This window comes from Bidens hawaiensis, unplaced genomic scaffold (genome assembly GCF_021521415.1).
Source record: "Bidens hawaiensis isolate Kalapana, Puna unplaced genomic scaffold, B.hawaiensis_p1.1 tig00001087_1, whole genome shotgun sequence".
Taxonomy (NCBI): domain Eukaryota; kingdom Viridiplantae; phylum Streptophyta; class Magnoliopsida; order Asterales; family Asteraceae; genus Bidens; species Bidens hawaiensis.
In genome coordinates, this window is record NW_027491062.1 from 3464370 (window position 1) to 3476458 (window position 12089).

Here is a 12089-nt window from a genome sequence, read left to right on the forward strand (position 1 = left end):
CGATATTAATATCAAGTTTGGATATTTTAATATAGCGAGATTTTTAGCGTTAACGGAATATTTTATTTTAGCATAACGTTCATGTGTAGGATTTATAATGGTTTACGACAAGAGTATATATATATATATGGTATATATATTTATATATGTATATATATAGGGCTACAACACCATTACACCCCAAAAACAAAAACCCACCCTTTGCTGACTGGACGCCACATGGCTCAAAACGCCCCATTTTGTAGCCCTCTAGTACACATAGCCTTAAAAGCCTATGTTGTGACTTGTGTACATAAAAGTGACTTAGATTGTGTGTTTAGTTTTTTGACTGTTTAGTTTTGGTTTGATTTAAGTAATGTGAAGTTGATACATCAGGTGGTTGGTCTGGTTTTAGGGTGAAGAGAGGCTAAGGGTGATTTACGAGAAAATGTGCAAACGACTGAATGAATTGGATGCAAAAGGAGCAGAAGCTAGTAAAGAAGATTAAAGACTAAACTTAACGTATCTATCAAAGCGATTGATGCCATATCATGCGAGATACATAAAGTGAGAGACAAAGAACTGCAGCCACAAGTCAGCGAGTTGATTTACGGGTATGAATTTATTTATGTATTAATGCAAATAGTTTATGTTGTTAATATCACATAACAATTATTATTGTGTTCTCTACAGGTTAATAAGAATGTGGCAAGCGATTGTAAAATAAAGCAATTTGAAGCGATCATGGAGAGCAGAAGTCGGACTTTAAGGGCAAGCACGAGCCTTGAAAGAGATTCAAACCTGAGAACCACTCTCGAGCTTGAATCGGGACTTGTAACGTGGGCCCAAAATTTTAATAACTGGACTAATGCTCAGAAATCATATGTTGATTCCTTAAACGGGTGGCTAAAACAATGCATTGATCATAAAGTAGAAGTAACCATTGATGGTGAGATTCCTTACTCCCCGGGTCGTTTAGGAGCTCCACCGATTTTCATAATATGCAACGATTGGAATCGGGAGATTAAAGACGTGTCTCAAGAGCAAGTCTCGAGAGCAATGTTTAAATTCGCTTTGAATTTGAGACAACTGCTGGAGAGACAAGATGATATTCAAAGACTAATGTTAAAAAAAGAGTATATTGCAAAGGATTTCGCGAGAAGAAGACAAGATCACGGCCCGGGTAAAACAAAAGGGTCGATGGTTCCTTCGGACGAACGAGTGAGTCTTGATTATAAAGAAGCTATGAAGTTAGTTGGGAAAGGTGGGTCAAGTAGTTTACAAGGTGGTGTAATTCCTATTTTTAAGGCTTTAGAGAGTTTTACTTGTGATGCTTTAAAAGCTCATGAGCAGGTAAGATTGGTTTAATCGGGTCGATTCTGGTGCCCGATGGCGTGTATTTTCCAGGGGTAAGTCAGGAAATTCATTAAGCCGGTCGTAACATTTAGTAGGAAGAGTATTACTAGTTGATCAGACGGTTTTGGCCTGATGGTACCGGTGAATTCGGCTGTCGGTTTTAAGAGATTAGCGATGATATTGTAGAGTTGATCCAACATGTGTAGGTGTTGTTAGCCATTGGTATTTTGTATAGACAACTTGGTATTTTGTATAGACAACTTGGCCATTTTTTTAAAAAAATATTGTTGGGTCTTTGTTTTAGTTTTATATTTAGTTATTAGAAATGACATTAAATTGTGTCAAATTACACACATTAGAAAAAGAAACAACACTATGTTACATGCCATGGTTTTTATGTGCATGTTCTGATCTCTTGTGACTCAATCCCTTCTTCGCAAAGCTCGACGTCCTAATAACCCGCACATCATCATGTTTAATATGTTTTCTCTTCGTGGAATGAACCGAATCATCAACGCCTACATGCACGCGGTGTGTCCTAGCCCGTAAGGACCTTCTCTTGTGGTCTCCTGACCACGATCTCCGTCTCTTTCTGTAACGTTCCCTATGATAAGAAACACTCGCCTCCATATCTGAATCTTCCTAATCTTCCTCACATATTTGACTATTCATGTTTGCCAGTTCAATGTCTCTCTTGCGTTGTTTGCGCCTCTCGTGGATGGCAGTCACCTTTGCGTTGAAGCCATTCACTAGACCGAACAGACAATGACATCCACCTTGCCAACATGAGAAAACCGTCCTTATAAAAGCCCAGAGCATCTTGAAACTTGATATAAAAACAAGGTGAAGTATCTTCACTTTGTATAACAAAAAAACCACTAGCAGAACTGCAATATATCATGTTGGACATTAGTTAGCTAACAAAAGATATGTTAGTATGCATCCATAAATAATATTGTAATTTTGGGGCAAACTTACCAATGGTAAGCAATAATGTGACATCAACAAATTTCAGTACATGTGCGATGCAGAAATGTTCTATGTAACACAAAATATCCCATGTTGCACCACACAATTTGCTGATCAAAGAGCAGACATAATGAATCATTTCAAGTATTCAACTAAATTTAAAATGAAAGATGGTATGTAACAAGGTATTTAATGTTTTATCAAGAGAAAATGACCAAAATGGCCATTTGAACGCTCAAAGCCAAGAAAATATCATTTGACCATCTTATTCCCAAATTGTCCATACCTATATCTCGTCGAATCGACGGATTTTAATCATTACTCAGACAAGATTTTCAACCAACCAGATTCAACCAGATTCTGCCACTTGTCCGTCAAACGCCAAAAAAATCCAGTTGGGTTTTTTTGGACGCGTGGCAGAATCTTGTTAGTAAAAAATCTTGTTGGCTAATGATTTAAAAGTGTGTATGTCGAGATGATATATGGGAAAAAGCTGGTCAAATGGGCATTTTGGTGATTATTATTATTATTATTATTATTATTATTATTATTATTATTATTATCAAACACATGGTATTTGTATGGTAGGCAAAGACATACTCACTCGCAATCCTTGCTGGTAATAAAATTAAATGGAACACCAATGAAATGTAATATGGATTGTAATGGATTGCCCATCGTCTTTTTAACTTGCAAAATTTAGTAGAAAAAACGACCAACCTGTACAAAACAAAACACAACAACTAGATTTATGATCTAATTAGAACCAACAAATCATATGTATCATAACTGTCAGCAACAATAAGTGATAGTGAAAGTGAATGAACCGTTATTTCGTATTTAGCTTTTGGCGGTTATTAGAACACAAATAACAATAATCAAAACCATAATTGGTTATTTATTGACAATAGATTTTACTTATTATATATATATATATGTATTATATATACTAGCATTGTTATCCGCGCGTTGCGACGGGATATTATATATGGTTAGAAATATCAAATCTATCATTTTTATTTAGCTATTACATTTAAATGTTGATTACATGACATTGTACAATTACACATTTGACATAGAAAAGTTACATTTGAAATTCGGACAACAATTATTCCATTATTTATATACATGTTACATGTATATTTATGTATATTTCTAAAGTAGTCAGTTTGTTGGTTGGATAAGAGGAGACATATGTACAATAGAAGAAGACGTGTCATCCCTATCCCTATTTTCTTTTTTTTACGCGCATGATAAGCAATCAGTATTTGTTCTCTTTCAACATCCAAAGGGTTGTTGATCTTTCATACTTCACTAAAATATTCATCCAAAAATTAATAAATCTAAAAGATATAATTAACAATAAGTCTACACAATATTAAATATATATCGATAATAACTTCTACAAATTGTTTTTAAGGCATTAGGTATATATAGATGGCATCAGAATGTTCAAATTTTGTGTTTTTGGAATTAAAAACACAGTGGCCAAAGTTTATGTCTATGATATTAAAACACAATTTGCACTGTGATGGTTATATTTGAGGTTTTATGAATCGAAAAAATTTGCAAAACTAACCATACAAATTATGAAATTCCCATGACCATGATATGATTTTTAATAAATTTTAGGATAATTTGAACATTGTTGTAAAATAATCTCAAATTCCATACCTATATAAAACCCTACCTTACCAGAGATCAATTGCAAAAACGTTGAATATTTTCATAAAGCATACGATGATACTAAATCCTTTATGAATGTATCTATTTCTATTTTACATAACATCATAGAATATTAGTAATTTGAAAATAGAATTGTTGTACCTGTTTGAACGTGAGAGGCATAGAGTATGAAGAATATAACCGCCAAAGATTGTAAAGAAATAAATTATAAAACTGTCGGTTTTATATCTCAATTATATTATGCGGGGTATTAATAAATTGGGTAGATAAAATTAAAGGATAAATAATGGGACATATGATATATGAGTATATGACGCTGATGGTAGTAAATACAAATTACAATTATTTTTTTAGTCAAAATGATATAAAATATGACAGTGGCAGGGTAAAAGAAATAATACGTTTTTTTAATATCAAGGGGGTAGATAAAATTAAATCATAAATAATGGGGCGTATGATATACAAACAATTTTGCTTTTCATAATCAAAAGGTTATGATATATGACGGTGGAAGTGGTAAAATTTAATAAAAGGTGGGAATATAGGAAGACAACCAATTCTAAATGTAGTATAGATAATATACGTATTACCAGTGGCGGACCCAAGATTTTTTGCCACTGGAGTCCCAATTTTTTATAACTGTTCCGTCTCTCACCCAAACCAGATTACCGGCCTATATATATAACTGTTATTGGCGGTTATAAAACTGCTCAAGTAAATAACCGCTACATCACGTCTAAATATCGTTACCAGAGGGTATAAAACACCGATTCACCGGCGGTTATAAACCTCAGTTAATCGGGAAACTGCCGGTGCCGGAGGTTATAAAACGCCCTCTCCGGTCGTTTATTTTTTTATCCTTCGCAAATGGTTTCGTAAAAAATAAAATTGCAAACCCCAATTTCACCTAATCGATAGCATCTGACGAAGGTTCTCACAATTACAAGAGCGGAACAATGATTCCTTTACTTGAAATGGGGGATTATGTTACTGCAAGGGTCGGCGGTAGAAACAAAGAGAGGGTGGTGGTGAGATTAAGAAGAAGATATATGGTTGGTTTGTTGTAACTAGGGCTGAGCACGGTTCGGTTCGGTTTGGTTTTCGGGTGAAACCGAAACCGAAACCGAAAATTTGGTTTTTTCATATATACAAACCGTTCGGTTTCGGTATTTCGGTTTCGGTTCGGTTTGGTTATATTCGGTTTTTTTTGTTTTGTTTTTTTTGTTCTATTAATTGTTTTATGCGACTAGTTCCTACGTACAAAAATACATATTAACATTTACTATTCCTTTCACAAACTCTAATTTCTCTTACAAATCTATTGAACCAACAAACTCCTAATTTGTTTCGGTTGTTGTCGCATATGGCTTAGTATAAATATATTAACAATCATTTAAATTATTTATTTTAATATTTAAAGTTAATCGGTTCGGTTCGGTTTTTTTCGGTATTTTTGAAATGGGTAACCGAACCGAAACCGAAATTTCGGTTTTTCAGAAAAACCAAAAAAAAACCGTCGGTTAATGCTTCGGTTCGGTTTTTCGGTTAATTCGGTTTCGGTTCGGTATTTTCGGTTTTCTGCTCACCCCCAGTTGTAACTTCTTCATAGAGTTGTTTTTATTCTGCTCTTACTCACTTTGTGGTTTGTTGATGTTCAATTGTTTTGTTCCCCTCAAGTTCACCTATTAGGAATTTTTTATATTAAGCATTACATTTATTTATTACAATTTGTATAAGAATAAATAGAATATCACTAAACGAATAACATTTTAACTCTAGGAATTTTCTTATAATCTTCATATATTAAGCATTACATTTATTTATTACAATTTGTATCAGTAGAAATAGAAAATAACTCTCATCATTTAATTTAAATTAACTATTAATTATTTATGTAACTAATTTTAGGTAATTTTCTCTTAAAAAACTTTTAATATGACGTTTTTCTAAATAAACTAACTAAAACGAGTCTCATTTTTTCAAACCAAGGAAAAAGGAAGTATGTTAGATTTAATTTAAACCTAAGTAGCAGCGATATATGTAATCATACAAATATATCTCCGCCGCAACGCGCGGATAAAAATGCTAGTTAAAGACATATATAATTTATCGTTATTTTCTGTATAGAAAAATATAATTAAGTTAGGAACGAACCATATTGGATTTGACGATAATGACTAAATATAACTTTTGTATTGATTACTTTAGAATAATGAATATCATTTAGCATAGTTAAAAGTTAATTGAAATCAAAGTAAAATTATATAATGTACATCAATAATAGTTACAAGACATGGAGGAAAATGCTAATGGTTATTTGTAAGTTACAAGTTACATACACCGTAATATATGATGAAATGCTAGATAGAAAAACTAATTAAAATTGGCACGTATTTTGGATAAAACAAAAAGTGCAACGCAGAAACGTTAAAAAACAAACAGAAGTAACAAACCGATGTTGATGTGCGGAAGTGTCAAACCAACAATAATCAGAAAAAAGTGACTTGGATAATCCTTGGAATCGTATTAGACTAAGAAAAGAAAATAGTAGAACAAATTTTTTATTTTGATGATGTCCATGGTACCCCTCTGTTAGATGTTGACTTTATTAACCAACTGTATATATTGTTTTACTTTTACATCGGCAGTTTTAAAATTTAAAATTTCCAAGCCCATTGCATAACTCCCAAGCTCATATCTTTACTTAAATTAAAAACAAAACCCCACTAATTATTAAAAGATTAAGAAGCATTAACTATTCACTTTCATACTAATAATCCCCTTTCAAACGGTACAAGCATAACTCACCAATCACACACAATCAAAACCAAAACCATCATTCTAGTCACAACCAAAACATGAAAAAATATCAGCCACAAGTAGTATAATTTTATACACTATAATCAACATTCAGGAAGCGAATGAGTCGAGGCAAACGGAGAAAAGCTAACAGCAGAATCACTGTGACGCCTGCTGACTTGACGACCAAATATAACTCGACTATGCGTTTCCCAGACTGGGATAATATGATGACAGGTGTCGTGAATTCAGAGGCGATACAGACGGGTATCCCAACGAGTTTGATGTGTGAAGAAGATGCCATGTTTCTAATGTCTAGTGAGCTTTTACATTACATCCCACCCCTGCTGCAGCAATATATATACATATATATTGTTAATTATTATATTTCTATATCTATGACATCCTCCGTTTTCTCTGCCGGATTCCACCTTCTTCTTCTTAATATTATCATTATTATTATTATTATTATCAATTTCGAAACACATTAGATCTGAATTCTGATTAGTTGTTTGAGATGAGTTTAATTTCAATTTCAATAATAACATTAGGGTTTGTTGGTGGTTAACTGGTTAATGCTGATGGTAATACTAACTGGGTTACTTCAATGGGCTGCAGACCTTCAAAAGCTGATGATCTGCCATTAGTCATTCGTTGCAGAGAACGAAAGAGGTTGATCAGGTCTGCTGCGGATTACCGGTACGACTTATCGGCTTCGCATTTGGCTTACTTTCATTCTCTTAAGGATATAGGTTATGCACTCTCTACATTTGTTGATGAACAGTTTGTTATCCCTTCACCACCTCCATCATCTTCCCCTGTACTCACTTTGCCTTCAGATCAGGGTAAAACTAAGAACATTGGCTCGGTTTTTCCGGTTCGGTTTCGCATATTCATACTATTGATGATGGTGATTTAACCTCATCTTTGCATCATATTCATGTACATGATGATGGTAATGATAATAATAATAATTATGGTAATGGTAATCCGCAATCGTTTTCGAATGAACCTAGAGGACTGCATGATTTTGAAGGTGTAAACCAGACTAATTGGGGTGATCCATTGCCTTATGTTGTGAATCCATATGGATTCCAGTTTCAGCCTCCTTGGGGATCGAATCAGGGTGACCCATATGTCGTAAGTTTCAACCTCCTTGGGGGATGTATCAAGAGGGTTTTAATTCTTACAATGGTTATGGTGGGAACGAGTATTCAAATACGAATCAGTATGCTTATTATATGAAAAAGTCTGCACCGGTTAGCCATACCGTGATTCAACCAGAGGAAGCAAGGGCCTTTCAAGAAACGAGTGAATGGGTTGACCCGACGCATTATGATCCATACGGGTACGGGTTTTCTTACAGTGGTGTGAGTGCAACACCACCTCTTCAGGAACCAAAGAAGCCTAAAAGTCCGCCTCCGCCTCCTGCAGCCACGGCATCTGATTACTTTAGCTTTTTTGATACTTATGATGATGAATACCGCGGGTATTGATATGGATATGGATACGGGTATGAATCAATGGGTAGTAGTCCGGATTCTAATGAAGTGAGGGAGAGGGAGGGGATTCCTGATTTGGAAGAAGAAACCGAAACCGAGTCTCACGTTGAAGAGGTTGTAAAGACGAAGAAATTTAGTACAAAGAGAGATCTTGATGAAGGGAAAGAAGAATCTGATGTCAGTTCTTGGACGGAACCTTCTAGTAGTACCGAAGACAGTTTTAGACGAAAACCACCACCAAAAAGTGAAGGCACTGCAAAGCCAGCACATGTCGAATCCACTTCAAATTCAGTACCATCTGATTATAAAGGAGCACATTCGGTTCACAACACGGAAGTAGATAAAAACAGCTCTGAGACAATCGTCTCAATAAGCACGGAGGAAGGTTATCAGGGTAAAAAGGGGGCCCATTTGGATTTGGATGAGTCTACACAAGAGTTAGAATCCTCGATTTTTAGTAGTTTGAAAACATTATCTCCTCACGGTTCACGGGATCTGCATGAAGTAGTTAATGAGATTAAAGACGAATTTGAAGTTGCGTTTAGCTATGGTAAAGAAGTGGCATTGATGCTTGAAGCAGGGAAGTTGCCTTATCAATCAAAGTTTGCACTTCTTAAGGGTAAAGAAATTTAATATAAGTTGTAATCTTTTATCACAGACTACTTATATATGTCGCTTTTTGCAGTGATCTTATCCAAGATTCTCTATCCAATAGCACCTTCATTGACATCTTCAGACCATCCAGTGCAATCTGTAAGACTGTCTTCTCGAGTAACAAAATTAGCAGGATCCTATAATCTGGATGCAGTTGAGGATATTCGGCCTATTAATCTTTCTTCTACTTTGGAGAAGCTGAATGTATGGGAGAAGAAGTTATATAAAGAAGTAAAGGTAATACTAGTTCTACATAAACACTTATGATGTGTACTTAATAATGACTGTGATTGTGTGTTTAGCTGTTTAGTTTTGGTTTGATTTTAGTAATGTGAAGTTGATACATCAGGTGATTGGTCTGGTTTTTAGGGTGAAGAGAGGCTAAGGGTGATTTATGATAAAACGTGCAAAAGACTGAATGAATTGGATGCAAAAGGCGCAGAAGCTAGTAAGATTGATGCATTGCAGGCTTCCATAAGAAGATTAAAGACTAAACTTAATGTATCTATCAAAGCAATTGATGCCATATAATGTGAGATACATAAAGTGAGAGACAAAGAACTGCAGCCACAAGTCAGCGAGTTGATTTACGGGTATGAATTTATTTTTGTATTAATGCAAATAGTTTATGCTATTAATATCACATAACAATTATTATTTGTGTTCTTTACAGGTTAATAAGAATGTGGCAAGCGATTGTAAAATGTCACCGAAAGCAATTTGAAGCGATCATGGAGAGCAGAAGTCGGACTTTAAGGGCAAGCACGAGTCTTGAAAGAGATTCGAACCTGAGAACCACTCTCGAGCTTGAAGCGGGGCTTGTAACGTGGGCCCAACATTTTAATAACTGGATTAATGCGCAGAAATCATATGTTGATTCCTTAAACGGGTGGCTAAAACAATGCATTGATCACAAACCAGAAGTAACCATTGATGGTGAGATTCCTTATTCCCCGGGTCGTTTAGGAGCTCCACCGATTTTCATAATATGCAACGATTGGCACCGTGAGATTAAAGACGTGCCTCAAGAACGTGTCTCGAGAGCAATGTTTAATTTTGTTTTGAATTTGAGACAGCTGCTGGAGAGACAAGATGATATGCAAAGACTAATGTTAAAAAAAGAGTATATTGCAAAGGATTTCACGAGAAGAAGACAAACTCACGGGCCGGGTAAAACAAACGGGTCGATGGTTCCTTCGGAAGACCGGGTGAGTCTTGATTATAAAGAAACTATGAAGTTAGTTGGGAAAGGTGGTTCAAGTAGTTTACAAGGTGATGTAATTCCTATTTTTAAGGCTTTAGAGAGTTTTACTTGTGATGCTTTAAAAGCTCATGAGCAGGTAAGATTGGTTTAATCGGGTCGATTCTGGTGCCCGATGGCGTGTATTTTCCAGTGGTAAGTCAGGAAATTCATTAAGCCGGTCGTAACATTTAGTAGGAAGAGTATTACTAGTTGATCAGACGGTTTTGGCCCGATGGTAGCGGTGAATTCGGCTATCGGTTTTAAGACTAGTGATGATATTGTAGAGTTGATCCAACATGTGTAGGTGGTGTTAGCTATTGGTATTTTGTACAGACAACTTGGCCATTTTTTTAAATATTGTTGGGTCTTTGTTTTAGTTTTGGTTAAAACCAGTAATATGATAGTATGTTACATTTTGTTATTAGAAATGACATTCAATTGTGTTAAATTACATACATCAGAAAAAGAAACAACACTATGTTACATGTCATGCTTCTTATGTGCATGTTTTGATCTCTTGTGACTCAGCCCCTTCTTCGCAAAGCTCGACGTCCTAATGACCCGCACATCATCATGTTTAATATGTTTTCTCTTCATGGAATGAACCGAATCAACACCTACATGGGTGTGTCCTAGCCCGTAACGACCTTCTTTTGTGGTCTCCTGACCACGTCTCCCTATGATAAGAAACGCTCGCCTACATATCTGAATCTTCCTCATCTTCCTCATATATTTTACTATTCATGTTTGCCAGTTCAATGTCTCTCTTGTGTTGTTTGCGCCTCTCGTGGATGGCAATCACCTTTGTGTTGAAGCCATTCACTATACCGAACAGACAACGACATCCACCTTGCCAACATGAGAAAACCGTCCTTATAAAAGCCCAGCGCATCTTGAAACTTGATATAAAAACAAGGTGAAGTATCTTCACTTTGTATAACAAAAAAACCACTAGCAGAACTGCAATATTGTTGGAATTATGGACAGGTTCGGGTAAGTCAATGTGGCCGACCGGGTTGTGACACGTGAGAGTTACACCTTGGGCAACGAACTAAAATCCGCTCAAATTGTTTGATCGGTAAATGACGAATATAATATGACGAAATTATTATTTATAATCGTTATAGATGATATAGTGGTTCGGACTTTAAACAAGTGTTGGAACGAGTTGGACTTTGAGCCCGGTTAGAATTTATTATTGACAAATAATAATATTATTAATATTATATTAATATTAAAACCTTTTGTTTACTTGAATATTACTCCAAGTTAATTGGAGTATGCATATATATATATATATATATATATGCATCACGTAAAAAAAAGAAATAGGGTTTTTTGGAATTATGCCGCAAGCCAAGTCCAGCCGCCGCTACCGATATCGTAACCGACCACCGCTAAAGCAAACTACCGCCCTGTCATCGCTGCCGTGTTGCTGCCTCCGCCTCTGATCTGGTGCTGTTGCCGTGTTCGCGCCACCTTGCCGCCAACGCGCCATCACCACCGACCGTCATCGTGTTCGGTTCGTCACCTAGCATCGTTTGTTGAAACTCGGTGTCTCAACCGGTTATTCATTAACCGAGGTAAACTTAAATATTGTCGGTTTAGATTTATGTTTCTTTGGTTGTTTTGTATCGTACTCGTATCGTATGTAACCGGATCCTGTACGGTTCCATTAAATGGTGATTACTTGTTTTTATATTCCGCTGCGTATTCATGTATTAATGTGATTAATAATTATGAAACTAAGTTAACGAAACCGGGTTTAACTGTTAAACCGTTGACTGATCACCACTGGAACCCGACAAATATATCATGTTGGACATTAGTTAGCTAACAAGAGATATGCATCCATAAATAATATTGTAATTTTGTGGCAAACTTACCAATGCAGCAATAAT

General features: G+C 35.5%; 1 pseudogene across 1 annotated transcript; it reads left to right on the top strand.

The window, feature by feature from the left end:
* Positions 1-7396: 7396 nt before the first annotated feature.
* Positions 7397-10332, top strand: LOC143558683 (uncharacterized; annotated as a pseudogene). The gene is made up of 5 exons (XR_013139783.1): positions 7397-7629; positions 7668-8910; positions 8977-9182; positions 9315-9538; positions 9619-10332. The product of XR_013139783.1 is annotated as an uncharacterized LOC143558683 (transcript).
* The last annotated feature ends 1757 nt before the right edge of the window (positions 10333-12089 follow it).